The sequence below is a fragment of the Ischnura elegans genome, chromosome 10 (genome assembly GCF_921293095.1).
Source record: "Ischnura elegans chromosome 10, ioIscEleg1.1, whole genome shotgun sequence".
NCBI lineage: Eukaryota > Metazoa > Arthropoda > Insecta > Odonata > Coenagrionidae > Ischnura > Ischnura elegans.
This window is the reverse complement of record NC_060255.1, coordinates 55,283,907-55,296,714: the sequence shown is the minus strand read 5'-3', so window position 1 is coordinate 55,296,714 and position 12,808 is coordinate 55,283,907. Positions and strand designations below refer to the sequence as shown.

At 39.6% G+C, this 12,808-nt stretch overlaps 1 protein-coding gene across 1 annotated transcript in view; it reads left to right on the top strand.

The window, feature by feature from the left end:
* The first annotated feature begins 8,495 nt into the window (after positions 1–8,495).
* Positions 8,496–12,808, top strand: part of LOC124166986 — a 581,690-nt gene continuing 577,377 nt past the window's right edge. The window contains exon 1 of the mRNA XM_046544741.1: positions 8,496–8,824. The gene's annotated coding sequence lies outside the window, so the exon portion shown is untranslated. The remainder of the gene's footprint in view (positions 8,825–12,808) is intronic.

Genomic DNA, 12,808 nt, shown 5'->3' with positions numbered 1-12,808 from the left:
TATGAGCGAAGTATGTAGACTGTAAACTACGATGGAAATAGTTTAATACCATCTCAACCTGAAAGGAGAGCATTGTATCACACCCCTAAAAGTAACCAAATCAAAAGTTTGACACTTTCCACCGCATTTTCACGAATTTAACGCTCCATGGCATTCATTTGTAGTGATTTCATGTGCTCTAAAATAGTTTTTACGTCTAATGCCTCTTGCAAATTTCACCAAATGAAACCGCTATCCATCGTAGTGGAGTTTAAAAATGAATGTATCCTCTGTAATCTGTAATTAAGTTTTTCTTGCAGACCACCAAATACCAAGGAACAATTCTCTAAATAGGGAAGTTCTATTCATCAGTAAAAGATCAACAGCTGGAATGGTTGAATCAATGATTTTGGTTGAGTTTGGTTCAATAGTTTAATTCGAAAATTCGAGTTTTGTCCTCGAAGAATCGCATTTTGTCCCACTGCACGGCGTTCCTAGCTAAAGCGATGTATGGAATGACGTAGTAATTATATTATGACGTCAATTGTTTTTGCGAAGCTCCCTATCCACCAGTTTTAGCCCTTATTTATTTGTATGGGTTTATGTCATCATCATTAGTCATCAATCATAAGATTGGTTTGACGCAGCTCTCCATCTTTTTCTCTTATCCACTAGCCTTTTCGTAGCGACGCATTTCTACTCTTCATAACCTGTCCTATACAACTCATTCTGGGTTGTCCTTTGCCCTTCTTCTCTTGTACTTGTCCTTCAATGATTTTTCTCATCAGGCTATCATGCCTCATACCATGGTCAACTAAGGTGTCCCGTCGTCTCTTACAGGTTCTTAGAAGAGTTCTCTTTTCTCCCACTCTTCTTCGCACTTCCTCATTATGATGAGTGTAGGTGCCCCTTAAGTATCCGACATATCCTTACAGTGTGTGACAAATACCGTGACGAGCAGATACGTTTCAATGTAGGGGGGGGGACCTTGAATCCCTTCTAGGAGACCACCCTACTAATTTGAATAACATAATATTATTTCTCAAGGAAATCGGGATGTTTAGCAAAATATAAAAGTTCCTATTCGTCTCACTCGGTCGATCGTTTTATCTTCCTTTCATCTTTATAGGTATTACGAATCCAAATAAGTTACTTTGAAGATGTGAATCTTACAGGTTTCCGTTAATAATGGAAAAGTTTCCAAAAATCAGATGACTCACGATAGAGAGTTAACTTTCCATTGTAACAATGTGATGGCATATTGCCTGCATCGTTAAAGATGAATTTCATAGACTATAGATATTGGAAGTAAATTCTTTTTCTCAAATCGTGAAGTTGGATGACCGAAGTAAAATGTGTCGTAAAAGACATATTTAGGAAAAATGTCGCATTCGTAACAATTGGAATGGCTTTTTCTTCATTGTTACTTGTGTTTAATAGAGAAATGTTCATGGAAAAATGCAAGTATACCTCGTTTTCGGATTTTGTAAGGAAGAAGAAATGGTTTCGAGTTCTTTAGATCTTGGAATGAATCAGCATTGCCTAATTACTGAGTGAGAGAGTTGTTGAAAAGAGTAAGATGTAATATTTTTAAAGTAAGCAAAGAAAAACTGTACTTGAACAGTGGAGGGAGTCGTGGAGGACTCTGAACGGTAACAAACTACGAAGCATCTAGGCGACAACGTCAGCTTGGCTCTCCTCCGCCAGGAACAATCAAAGGGAGGAACTAGTAATTACATAGCTAAGGGTAGGGCACTGCCCTTTGACTCATGCCTTTTTCTTTACCGAAGAGAAGCAAGCTCCTCAGTGTGATGAGTGTAGGTGCCCCTTAAGTATCCGACATATCCTTAAGGCCGTTTTGCACGGTACACGGAATTGCGCAGGTTAGAGCTGCATTAATTTCTAAAATGGCGTGGAATTGCGCGAATGCATGAACGAAATTAGAACAGGGGTTATTTTGCCGTCTTGCATCCACGCATTCTCGCATGTGTTCTAGCAATTCACCGCTTTACACGACGCAATTTTGATTGCGCCTTCACACGTACGTCAGACTGCGCAATTCCGTGTAAAACGGCCTTTACAGTGTGTGACAAATACCGTGACGAGCAGATACGTTTCAATGTAGGGGGGGGGGACCTTGAATCGCTTCTAGGAGACCTCGCTACTAATTTGAATAACATAATATTATTTCTCAAGGAAATCGGGATGTTTAGCAAAATATATAAGTTCCTAATTATTTAATGTTAATAAATTACGCATATACGGCACTTTTAATAAACGTTTGTGGTGCTGAATGACCTAGCAGTCGACGAACCCAAACACTCAATGTTACTACTGTAATATAATTATTTTTACGGCGTCCACAAATTACAATTTAAAAAAATTCAGTTCTTTTTATAGTTGTAGTATAAATATCTCTGGAGGGCAGTTAGAATTTACATGTGATGGGAATCAATGTGAAATGTGTTACTTTCCAGGGTATTTTGAAACATGTCACTTTGTATCCAAAACCTGTAATTCAGCCACTTTATGGAAGTCCGTCTATCGTTTGACCTTTCTGAGAGTGTGGGACGAATTTACTGAGTCGGTAAACAGGGAAAGTTTTGAGGTACGGCCATGGTCCTTGAGTGAGCAGGTGGAGTGCGACGGAATGAAATTGAAGGATGAACGGAACGTTGCAGTGGGCTTGTTGAATCACCCAGTGGAAAATTTGAGTAGCGTCGCAGAACATAGTTTGCTAAGTTGGCGATCTTCACAGTGCCTCGGTCGAGTGGGTACTGCGAATTCAGCGATTTGAACGCTCCTCTACTTTTTTGTCACATGGCATCGTGTAATCTATCGTGGCTCCATCTCAACCGTGAACACCTTAAAACCGTGAATAAGCCGTGAATTTCGTCTATCATGACAAATCTACACTAAACCTGTGAAGATACCGTGACTTGGCGATGAGAGGCCGCCAACAATTATGCCTCACATCACCCGGAGGAGAGGGCAGCAGCTCTTCTTCATATGAGTGAAGGTGGAGATCACGATGGTCAGTACAGCGGCACTCATTGCACTTCAGGCGTGGTAACATTTACTTTAACGGCTGTAGTACTGCGATGTGGAAGGCAAGGGGAAACCACCACATTATTATCCCGAGGAGTCACAGCTACTCCCCAACTTTAAATTGTCTGACATGATGGAATTCTCTCAGGTAAAAAAATCCGGAGGTAAACTAGTCCCCCATTCGGATCTCCGGGCGGGGACTACCCGAGAGGGTACATCGGTCAATTGTGAGCGTCAAACCAATCTTAGGATTGTTGACTAATGATGATGATGACATGAAAAATCCTGGTAAAAGCCGTGAAATTCGTCATAAGACCTAAAAAATCTTTCAAACTTGATTGTAGAACTACGATTGATAGATCGAAAGAAAAATCGATTTTTCGATCAGGTCGATTCAGACGATCAGGTCGACGAGTCAAGGTTAGACACTGTCCACGCATTTATCCGCAAATGTATATTCGAATTACAATTATTGGTCCGTGTGCCATGACGACACATTGACTTTAAGCCCGTGATCGGAAGGTCGGTAACCAATGTGTTCATTGACCCTGGCTAAAACTCAGACACTTCTTCACTTCCCTATCACCCTCCATTTTCCCACTCGCAACCTTAAGCCGGCCCTGAATTTTGCAAACGATAGGTGACGTAATGAGAGGTAGCACTTTCATTGCTGCGTTTGAATTCACGGGGTCTGTCGCGTTTGTTTAATTTTTAGTTAACGTCCGATCGGCGATTGTAACGTTATCAATATTTCTTAAATGGCTTACCGTGAAAATCTGGAAAAAATCGTGAATTTTAAAATTTACTTAATGCGGGAACCCTGTCTATTGACCCCTTTCGTGTTTGAGAATTAGAAAGCTTCATTTCCTAGGTACGATATGGGATTTGGTGGAGTGTAAATGTAAGTACTTAGCGTCAATGAAATTAATAGTTATTGACAGTTAGTTGCCTCTTTAAATTATTTGTTTTAAACCCAGTTGTCAAGCTCATGGCTCAGAGTTACAAATTATGAATATAGTGGTTAAAAACTAGAAATGGAAGTGGTAGAAAACTCTAAAAAATGTAATGATTATTTCGTGTGTATTTACTGCATACTTGCACCGGTTTTCACCCTTAGTTGTTAAAGTACTTATTATATGTCTATCATGTGACGGCGTAGCATATCAATATCAAGTACGATTAAGTACGAGTAAGTGGATTTTCTTTTTTTGGACCCGAAGACGGGAGCTGGAACGCGCCCGAAACTGTCGTCCGAAAAACATGAATCAACGCGGTGTAAACCCGGAAAACCATCACCAATCCTGAGATTGGTTTGACGCAGCTCTTCATTCTTCTATCTTATCCGCTAGCCTTTTAATAGTGACGTATTTGTTTCTCTTTTATATCCTTTATAACTTGCCCTTAGTAACTCATTCAGGGCCGTCCCTTGTCCTTCTTCTCTTCCACCTGTCCTTCAACGATTGTGGAGTGACCATCGACAACGAGGCCATCATTCCTCATAATGTGGTCAATTAAGTTGTCCCGTCTTCTGCTTAAGGTTTTTAGGAGACTTCTCTTTTCTCCCACTTTTCCTAGCGCTTCCTCGTTATTTACATGGTCAATCCCTTTTTATCTTCAACATTCTTCGGTAGCACCTCTCTGCTGCTGTCAATGTCCAAGCCTCTCTTCCACAGAGAAACATGCTCCAGATGTAGCATCTGATGAATTATTTCCTTACTTCTATGCTTGTATTCTCAGCTGGAAGAAGATTCTTCTTTTTGTAGGCAGCCCTCTTCGCCTGCGCTATTCTACTGACTATTTCTTTCTTGCTTTGTCCATCGTTGCTAATTCGGCTGCCCTGGTAAGATGGCGCTTCACCTCTTGAAGCTTATGCTTTACTAGGTTAATGTTTTTTTTTATAATATTAATTTCTTACTCAATAAGGTGTAGTAATGAAAAAGTAATCTCTTGATCGCCATTATACAGTGAAAGTGATTATAATTAGGACAGAAATTTATGGGAAATTTCCTTGAAAATGACATTTACTTTGTTGTGCGCTGAAATGAGGGTGGAAAGCTCTCGAAAAGGCAGATTCTGGCTGTTGCCACATCTGCCGTAGTTGAATTGGGAAAGTTTCTTGTCCCTAGAAGTGGGATGAGAAGGACTTGAGTGGGAAGCGAAGAAATTAGGATGACCCTCTGAGGAAAACGCTCGATACCCACACCCTACACGGTCCCAAGAGATGAAATGATATTATGTGGTTTAAAGGCGTCATTAGTCATGGTTTATGTATTTTGGGCTTTGCAGTATTAAGCTGGTAATCTCGTCGTGCTGGCTAAATGCCGCCGATCAGATAATAGCCACCTCTTTTGACAGCTCAATATAAATCTCGCTAGGAACATGTGACTTGAGGTAAAAGTTGGCGGGGAAAACTTGAGCTGGCTGAGCAATTCGAGTATTTGGGCAGCGCATTAGAACAGGGATGGCAAGTGAAATCAAATGAAAGTGTTTCGTTTCGACCTGGAGGGAAACGAAAATACGAGGCCTCGGTTTACTTTCGTTCCCGCACGAAATTAAAATCACCATGGAGTTTAGCTTCGACCCGGGACGAAATTTTACTCCCATGAACGAAACTAAATTATTCGAAAAATGCGATGGTGGTTGGCGTAACATGGTGAAACTCCTTCATGATGCACAAAGGTTAAGAAAAGACTTCGCTGATTCACAAAATAAAATATATTTGCGACCGGTTTCGATACAGCGTATCATCATCTGGCAATTACAAGTATCAGTACATAGAATTTATACCCTTGAAGGTGTTAGAGGGGCGGTAGAGTGGAGGTGGAGAAAGGGGGGAACTTCGGAGTACCCATTATTGGATGCAAATAGTTTGATTGTGTTTAGCTCCTTCATCCTGTTGTAATTCGACAATGGAATCAATCATAGTCTGTGAAGCATACAATGTATTGCTGATAGTTTGTGAGAGAAGTGGTGTCGTGAATTACGGTGTATTATTTGGTGGAGGGGGGTAAGGGAAGGGAAGGTAGGTTTGGGAAGTACGTCGCTGATGGGTCACTGCACGGGGTAGCCGAGGGTTGGTATATGATGACGAAATACGGGGAGGGGTGTTATGGAGTGGTGAAATCGAAACTCCGCCGCTCATAGTTAAGTTTCGATCCCAGAAGTTGAGTAGAGGGATACGAAAGAATAGTTTCCACCCATTTCATGATATAATATAGACAGGTTAAAAATCGAATGGCAGGTTTGCGTTCACCGTACTTGTGTTTGTGATAAAAATATGGGTGCCCCTTACATCAAATGGCGAACCTCTACTTAATTCAACCAAACTTCGTACCCGGTGTGTTGGTCGAAACTAAACTTTTCAAAGCATCACCAAAAGTGAGATAGGGGCGACAAAACTGTCATTATTATACATATTTGTAATTTATTACTGTTTTAATATTGAAATAAAGATAATATTTCTTATAGAATATGTTGTACTTAATATCAGATATGTGTTGGTGGTTTCGGGCGATACTCTGTGGAATTTTCTGAACGTTTTGAATGAATAACTAAAACCTTCTTCTTTTTTCAGGATTTTTTTATTATTCTGGTCTAGAAGATGACGTTAATTTCGAAAACATGGTTGTTATTAAGTAAAAGAATTCTGTGAAAAAATATAGTATAAGTGACGAACAATAAATACGCTAAACATCGACCATTCCATAGTCGTGATTAAATAAAAAAATTCTGTGGAGTAACAAAATTTAAGTTACTCTTGTTGACGGTCAGAAGATGACGTTAAACGTCGAAACCATGGTCGTTATTGAATACGTTTTTTTGCAGAAAATCAAATTTTAACTTTACGTCGGCCGCAATGGATCTGACAGGCACAGCGCTAGCTTTTTTCGTTTCTCCGCGATAATAGGCGGCATAGACCCTAGGCACTCATAGTAGCTGTTTGTTTTGACATGCTATAAGCAGCCTTTCGCTTTTCGCATATTTACCGAAAGGTCAGTGGCAGATTATTCAGCATAATTAAGTAAAATAATGGCACAATAAAGCAAAATAAAGCATTATTAGATAAATAAGATAGGAAAATAAAAAAAATCCTGATATTATAGAATTCATATGCTAAAATACATACGAATTGGATGGACTTGGTCAGTCTTGAAAATGCTGCAGTGCAGTGAAACATGTTGACTCGTGTGTAATAAAAATATTTTATGTGGAAAGTGCAAAGTGTTTCACTTCATATTTTAAAATACATACATAGAAGAATATTTAATAGCCTTAAGAGGACATTATATCGCACCTTGCTGGATCGGTCCGGGACCGTATGACGGTATGTAAAGGTGTTTATGCATACTCGGCATGATAGACATCACGTAAGTGTTCGACTACACTAATAATAGTGCTTTAAACTCTAAAGGTGTACCACTGAGCCATGCTAAGAGTTAATAATGGTTTTCCCCATCTGTGCCTGTCGGGCACAATGTGCCTGAACTCAGCAATTCCAGTATTGCGCGTGACGAAAGGTTAAGGTACTCGTTCAAAATGTCAAACATACGAAGACGGCTTGCCTGTCAGGCCCTTGAGGACCCCCAGAAAATATCCTGGATCCGCTCCTGATGTGAATAGGGTGGTTTCCTTCTTCTTTTTTATTGCCTGAATCGAAAGATATTTACTCCTGGTGTACGTATTTCACGCTTTTAGATTTTTAAATGACGATATCTATTTTTCGCGATTAAATGAAAAGTGAAAATTTTCAAGCTCGCGAAAACGCGATGGCCAAGTATGAATGCTGGGAAAATCCCGTGTGACGTCATTCTGATTCCAGCTGCCGCCGTGAGAGGACACCTTGGTGCGAGGCTATGAGCGCCGCTACGATGCAGGCTGCTAGCAGATAACGCTTGGCTTAAATAAGGATTATCAAACGAAGGAAACTTTCCGACCATAGGCAATTTTAATGGGTGAATATTAAGAGATGTTTCGCTGAGCTCTGTGCCTCATGAATGCATTGGTAATCTCAGACCATGTAATACTCCTGACTACTCGTATAGCATCTAGGTCCCTGTGACATCACGTGGAGTGGCATCGCATGGGCTCCAATCTGGCCTTTTTCAAATGAGGTTAAAATTGACCATTAACATCCGTCTAAACTGGGATTTCTAAAAACAAATAATTTTTATATTATGTTTACACTAATGGTGGGTAATGAATCGCAATCGATGCCTTTCGTTTTCTTTGATGAAGGAAACGACCCTATTTCACCTGCGTCCACGCGGCAGAGTTGAAACATACCACATTATAATGATTACTGCTCCGTAAGGGGTGGTTGTTCCTCCCCACTCCATCTGCGCCTGACCGCCCTACCAACGGTTCCACACACACGTAACTTCGCGCCCCTCTCCCCTCAAACCCCTCCCGGAGTCCTCCGGCAAACTCCGGGGGAGACCCCCCCTTAGTCTCTCGCCTGCATCCGTCAGTCCTCTCCCTTCGCTCCTCGGATGCGAACGTCTGTACCTCCGCCACCGCTCCGACCACTCTCTCGGCGAAACTCCCCGAAGGAATCCGCGTCGTCGACGGGCGCGCTCGGCAAAAGACCGCTCCGGCAAACCGCCGACACGCGGCTGCCCCAGCGTGGTCGACCGCGCTACTTCCCGTGTTTTTTCCCCGTCGGACATTAAGCCCTCTCCTTTTCGTTGGGATAAAAAGAGGTGAAAAACTATTAAACCTGAAAACAAGAACATCTACCCCAAAAGGTGTATAGCTGCTACCCACACCGCGGGTGTTAGCTGTGTGTTTTTTAGCGGAGGTGAGTGCGTCTCTACGTACACTGTGATTTTTTTAAATTAAATGTTTTTCAGGCTGTGTACCGGATTGAAAATTTCCATGTATTGACGACATTTCATCAGGGACAGTTCGTCTCACTCTCTCTATGAAAAAGTTTTGCTGCGTTAAAATCAAAGTGGACATTACTTTTTTCTATTGGTCTGGCCTGGTTCCGGAGCTCTTTTTCGTAATTACGACATAATAACCAGAGAATCGTTAGCTCTCCGTGCAAATGTTTCGCAATGTTATTGAGAAAGTGGGAACTATATTTTTCCATTTGTTTGCTCAGGTTACGCTGTTCTTTTTTTTCGCATTACGGCATTATAACCAGATAAAAATAATTTGAAGGAAATTGTGGAGTTGGAATTTCATTTTAGAGCGAACCTCAAATTTCCTCAAGTTGACGTGGTAGAGTTCCTTCAATGTCTTATCCTTGGATGCGTAACGCGAAATTGTTGGAAACATTCTTTGTTGAGTATTTCAATTCGGCGTGCATGGGGAGAAAAAATGCTTCTATTATTCTCTGGGAAAGTTTTAAATATAATATTTTGTGTGATATGAAAAATATTTTGGTATAAAAATCATTTTAGTATTTCACTTGTACTCAAGAACTGTTGCTGCTACTTTCATGACTATATAGATTTTGCCGTCGTTAACTTAATTTTTCTTGCTTTCATAAACACATCTGCCTGAACTTGATGTTGAATCAAGGGGGACATCTCTCTCAGGGAGTATAAAAATCAACAACTTTTTAATGTTTTGACGCAAATCGCTACGAATACATGTTGTTTTTCGTGTTTCAGTTGGCGTTCATCTCGTTACTATCTTGTCCGATTATTATGTTGCTAAATTGTGACCTTTTTTATTAGTACTTGGGTAGTTCCTATCTTCGTCTTGAAATTCATATATTTAGCCAGTTGGAAACTATCCCGGATGATGATAAAATGGCATTTCGTTATCTGCGCTAAGATAAGTACATAATGTTGTACATGCCACTCCCACCAGCGGTTTTGAATTTGGTATTTTTACGGGGATGAGTACGTTGCTATGTTTGTTTTTGTATGCATATGACAGATTAGTATTCTTTGATACAGCACCCTTCACTTATGCGTTTTAACTCCTTCGTCTGTTGCTTAAAGGAAAAGTGGATATAGGAAAAAGTGTGCTGATTCCGTTTACCTCAATTTTTATACTATTTTAAATAATGCCTTTTTTAATTCCCGAATGCGGTTTTATTTTTATTGGGTACAGAATTACATGCGAAAAGTCTATGTTTTGGTAATATTTTCATAACATAGATGTGCATAATTTATTTATGGAATGATTGGATCTTTATTTTTAGATAATATACCATACTTAATAAGATATATTTGTTTAATGTTATTTAGTTCATCGGCGCTTAAATCCCACCTTCTTCTGTCTTTGAAATGATAGTTTGAAGTAAAAAAATTCAAATGATTGTTAAAAGTCCAGAATAATATGATATATACAGGCGAAAATTATTTTCCAGAATATGTAACTAAAATTTTCCCTTATTATGATTTTCGTCCAAGGAACAATTTGTATGGGTAGTGGGATTTCGTGATTTAATTTCTCCCGTGACGTTTAAAATTACGAGTCTTACCTCCGGTGTGAGAGATGTCCTGCAAATTAACTAATGAATGACTTACTAATGATTTTCAGTATTTTTTATGAATTTTGCTAGTTTATAGGGTAGCTAAGGCTCGACCATACTTGAGCAGGTGAACCTTAATGTTTGGCTTCAAAGATTTTAGTTGTACATCTAGCTCGTCCGTTAATCCTTATTCTTTTCAATATTCGATGTTACTATCGTGTGGGCGTTTTACTAATTACTTAGTATTTTAATCTAATTTAGAATTTTCATTGTCCGCTCATTTCCTTTGTTAGTGCTTCACAAGCGTTTCTTGATTGCCTCTGGAGTGTCGCATTTTTTCACCCAACGCAATGGTATCGGTATTTAGTGGTGGTTTAGTTATTTTTCAGGAATGGGCCGGAAGAACTCTACGGTAGAGAATGTTTTTTTATTTCTAAAAAATCTTGCATAAAACGATTCGTTTCCCTCGTGGTTTTAGTGAAAGTAATTTTTATGACTCTATTAATTATTTTTCATCATTTTAGCGTTCTCTAGTGGGCTAGTTTTGGGAAGGATAATATTTCGATCTTTTCCTCTTTTCGTGATCGTTAAGAAAAGATATTCTGAATAGAAAAAGGACCACAAAGTCCGCGTAGTACGTGGGATTAAGGCTCTTGCGGCTTTTTGTAAGATCCGGTCACTTAAGCCTCCGTCTCGACCTCCCGCTGGTGTATTCAGTATTTACCCCTGACTGTATTACGTCCCGACTATGTTTGAGTATTTTATTTGCTCTCACTAAAGTGGTAATGACCTTACTTAGCTGTGATACACAATAATGAATGGTTGGCGTTAATTCTTAAATGTCTTTGAGATTTATCAGTGATATCTTTAAATACATATTCTTCTCCTTTTATCATAAAAACTTTCTTTATAACAATGGTACAACACAATTCAACAAAGTTATCAACAACTGCAACACATTAATAGCAACCGTTACCGTAGTCATTATTAAAAAAAGGTTATGTTTATCAACGTCAAAAATATTGTAGCCGTTTGTTGAGAAAAAAACGCTTTCAACTGTGGCAGTTACTATGAAATCTCAATTGGAGTTAACCTTTTTCAAATGAAATGCCGCTGTATCCCTATGTGCTTTTTATGTTTTACCATTCTGCGCTTCCCTGACCATGAAATCCCTATTAAGTTTTGTATGGATTCTCAATGGACTCTGGATATCCAGCTCGTCCCACGTACTTACTTCATTCCTCGCTTTAAGTATTTTACCGGCCAGCATATCGGAATTTCGCTAAATTCAAACGATTTCTGAGAATTTTCGCTTGCCTGGTTAAGTTCCATAGTATATTCATGGGACAGTGCCGGCTAAAGTGCTTGAAACTAGAGTTTATTGCTTCATATTACGTATTTTTACTTCGGAATATTGAATGTCAATGTGTTAAAGTCTTCTAGCGTGGATGTTTTTTAAGTTGATAGCATTTCTTCCAATGAAATAACCCTCTATCTCTATTAAGATCGTATGTTTTACTAAAGTGCCCTTCATTTATTTGATGTTTTGGTGTCAATATATTCAGCAACAACGTGAGAAATTCACCTTAATCGTTTAGTTGCGAAGTCTCTGTTGAGATTTAAAGTACTGCCCCTGTGAGAGCGTAACCAGGCAGGCTTTCACCCTTTTTCCCTCCATTTCTACAATTGCATACTACAAACGAAGTGTTTTTCCCAAACCTTTTCCCTTAGAGCGAAGTTCTTTAGCTATTCTTTTTCCTTCTCACTTCATATTCATTGGCAAACGATCGACCTTTTGTCTATATTTTTCATATTTTCTATCTCTCAGTACTTCTAAATTGGCGTTGGAGACAAAGAGTACAGAGCAATATGTTTCCTATTCTTGTTGTCTTCTAAAATATTCTGGATTAGTCCTTCATCGTGTTTAGTGCTTCACACGAAGTCTCACTGTCATCATCATCATCAGTCTAAAATCCTGCGGTTGGTTTAACGCAACTCTCCAATTCTCTCTTCTATCCGCTAGCCTTCCCATAGTGACGTATTTCTTCTCTTTCACATATACTGTAACGTCCCCTATGTAACTCATTCGGGGCCGTCCCTCGCCCTTCTTCCCTTTCACCTGTCCTTCTGCGATTATTTTCATCTGGGTATGATGTCTCATAATGTAGCCAACTAAATTGTCCCGTCTTCTGCTTAGCGTTTTTAGAATACTGCTCTTTTCTCCCACTCTTCTTAGCACTTCCTCGTTACTTATACGGTCAATCCATTTTTTCTTCAACATTCTTCGGTAGCACCAGATTTGGAATGCTTCCACTCTTGACTTCTCGGGTTCTGTCAACGTCCATGCCTCGC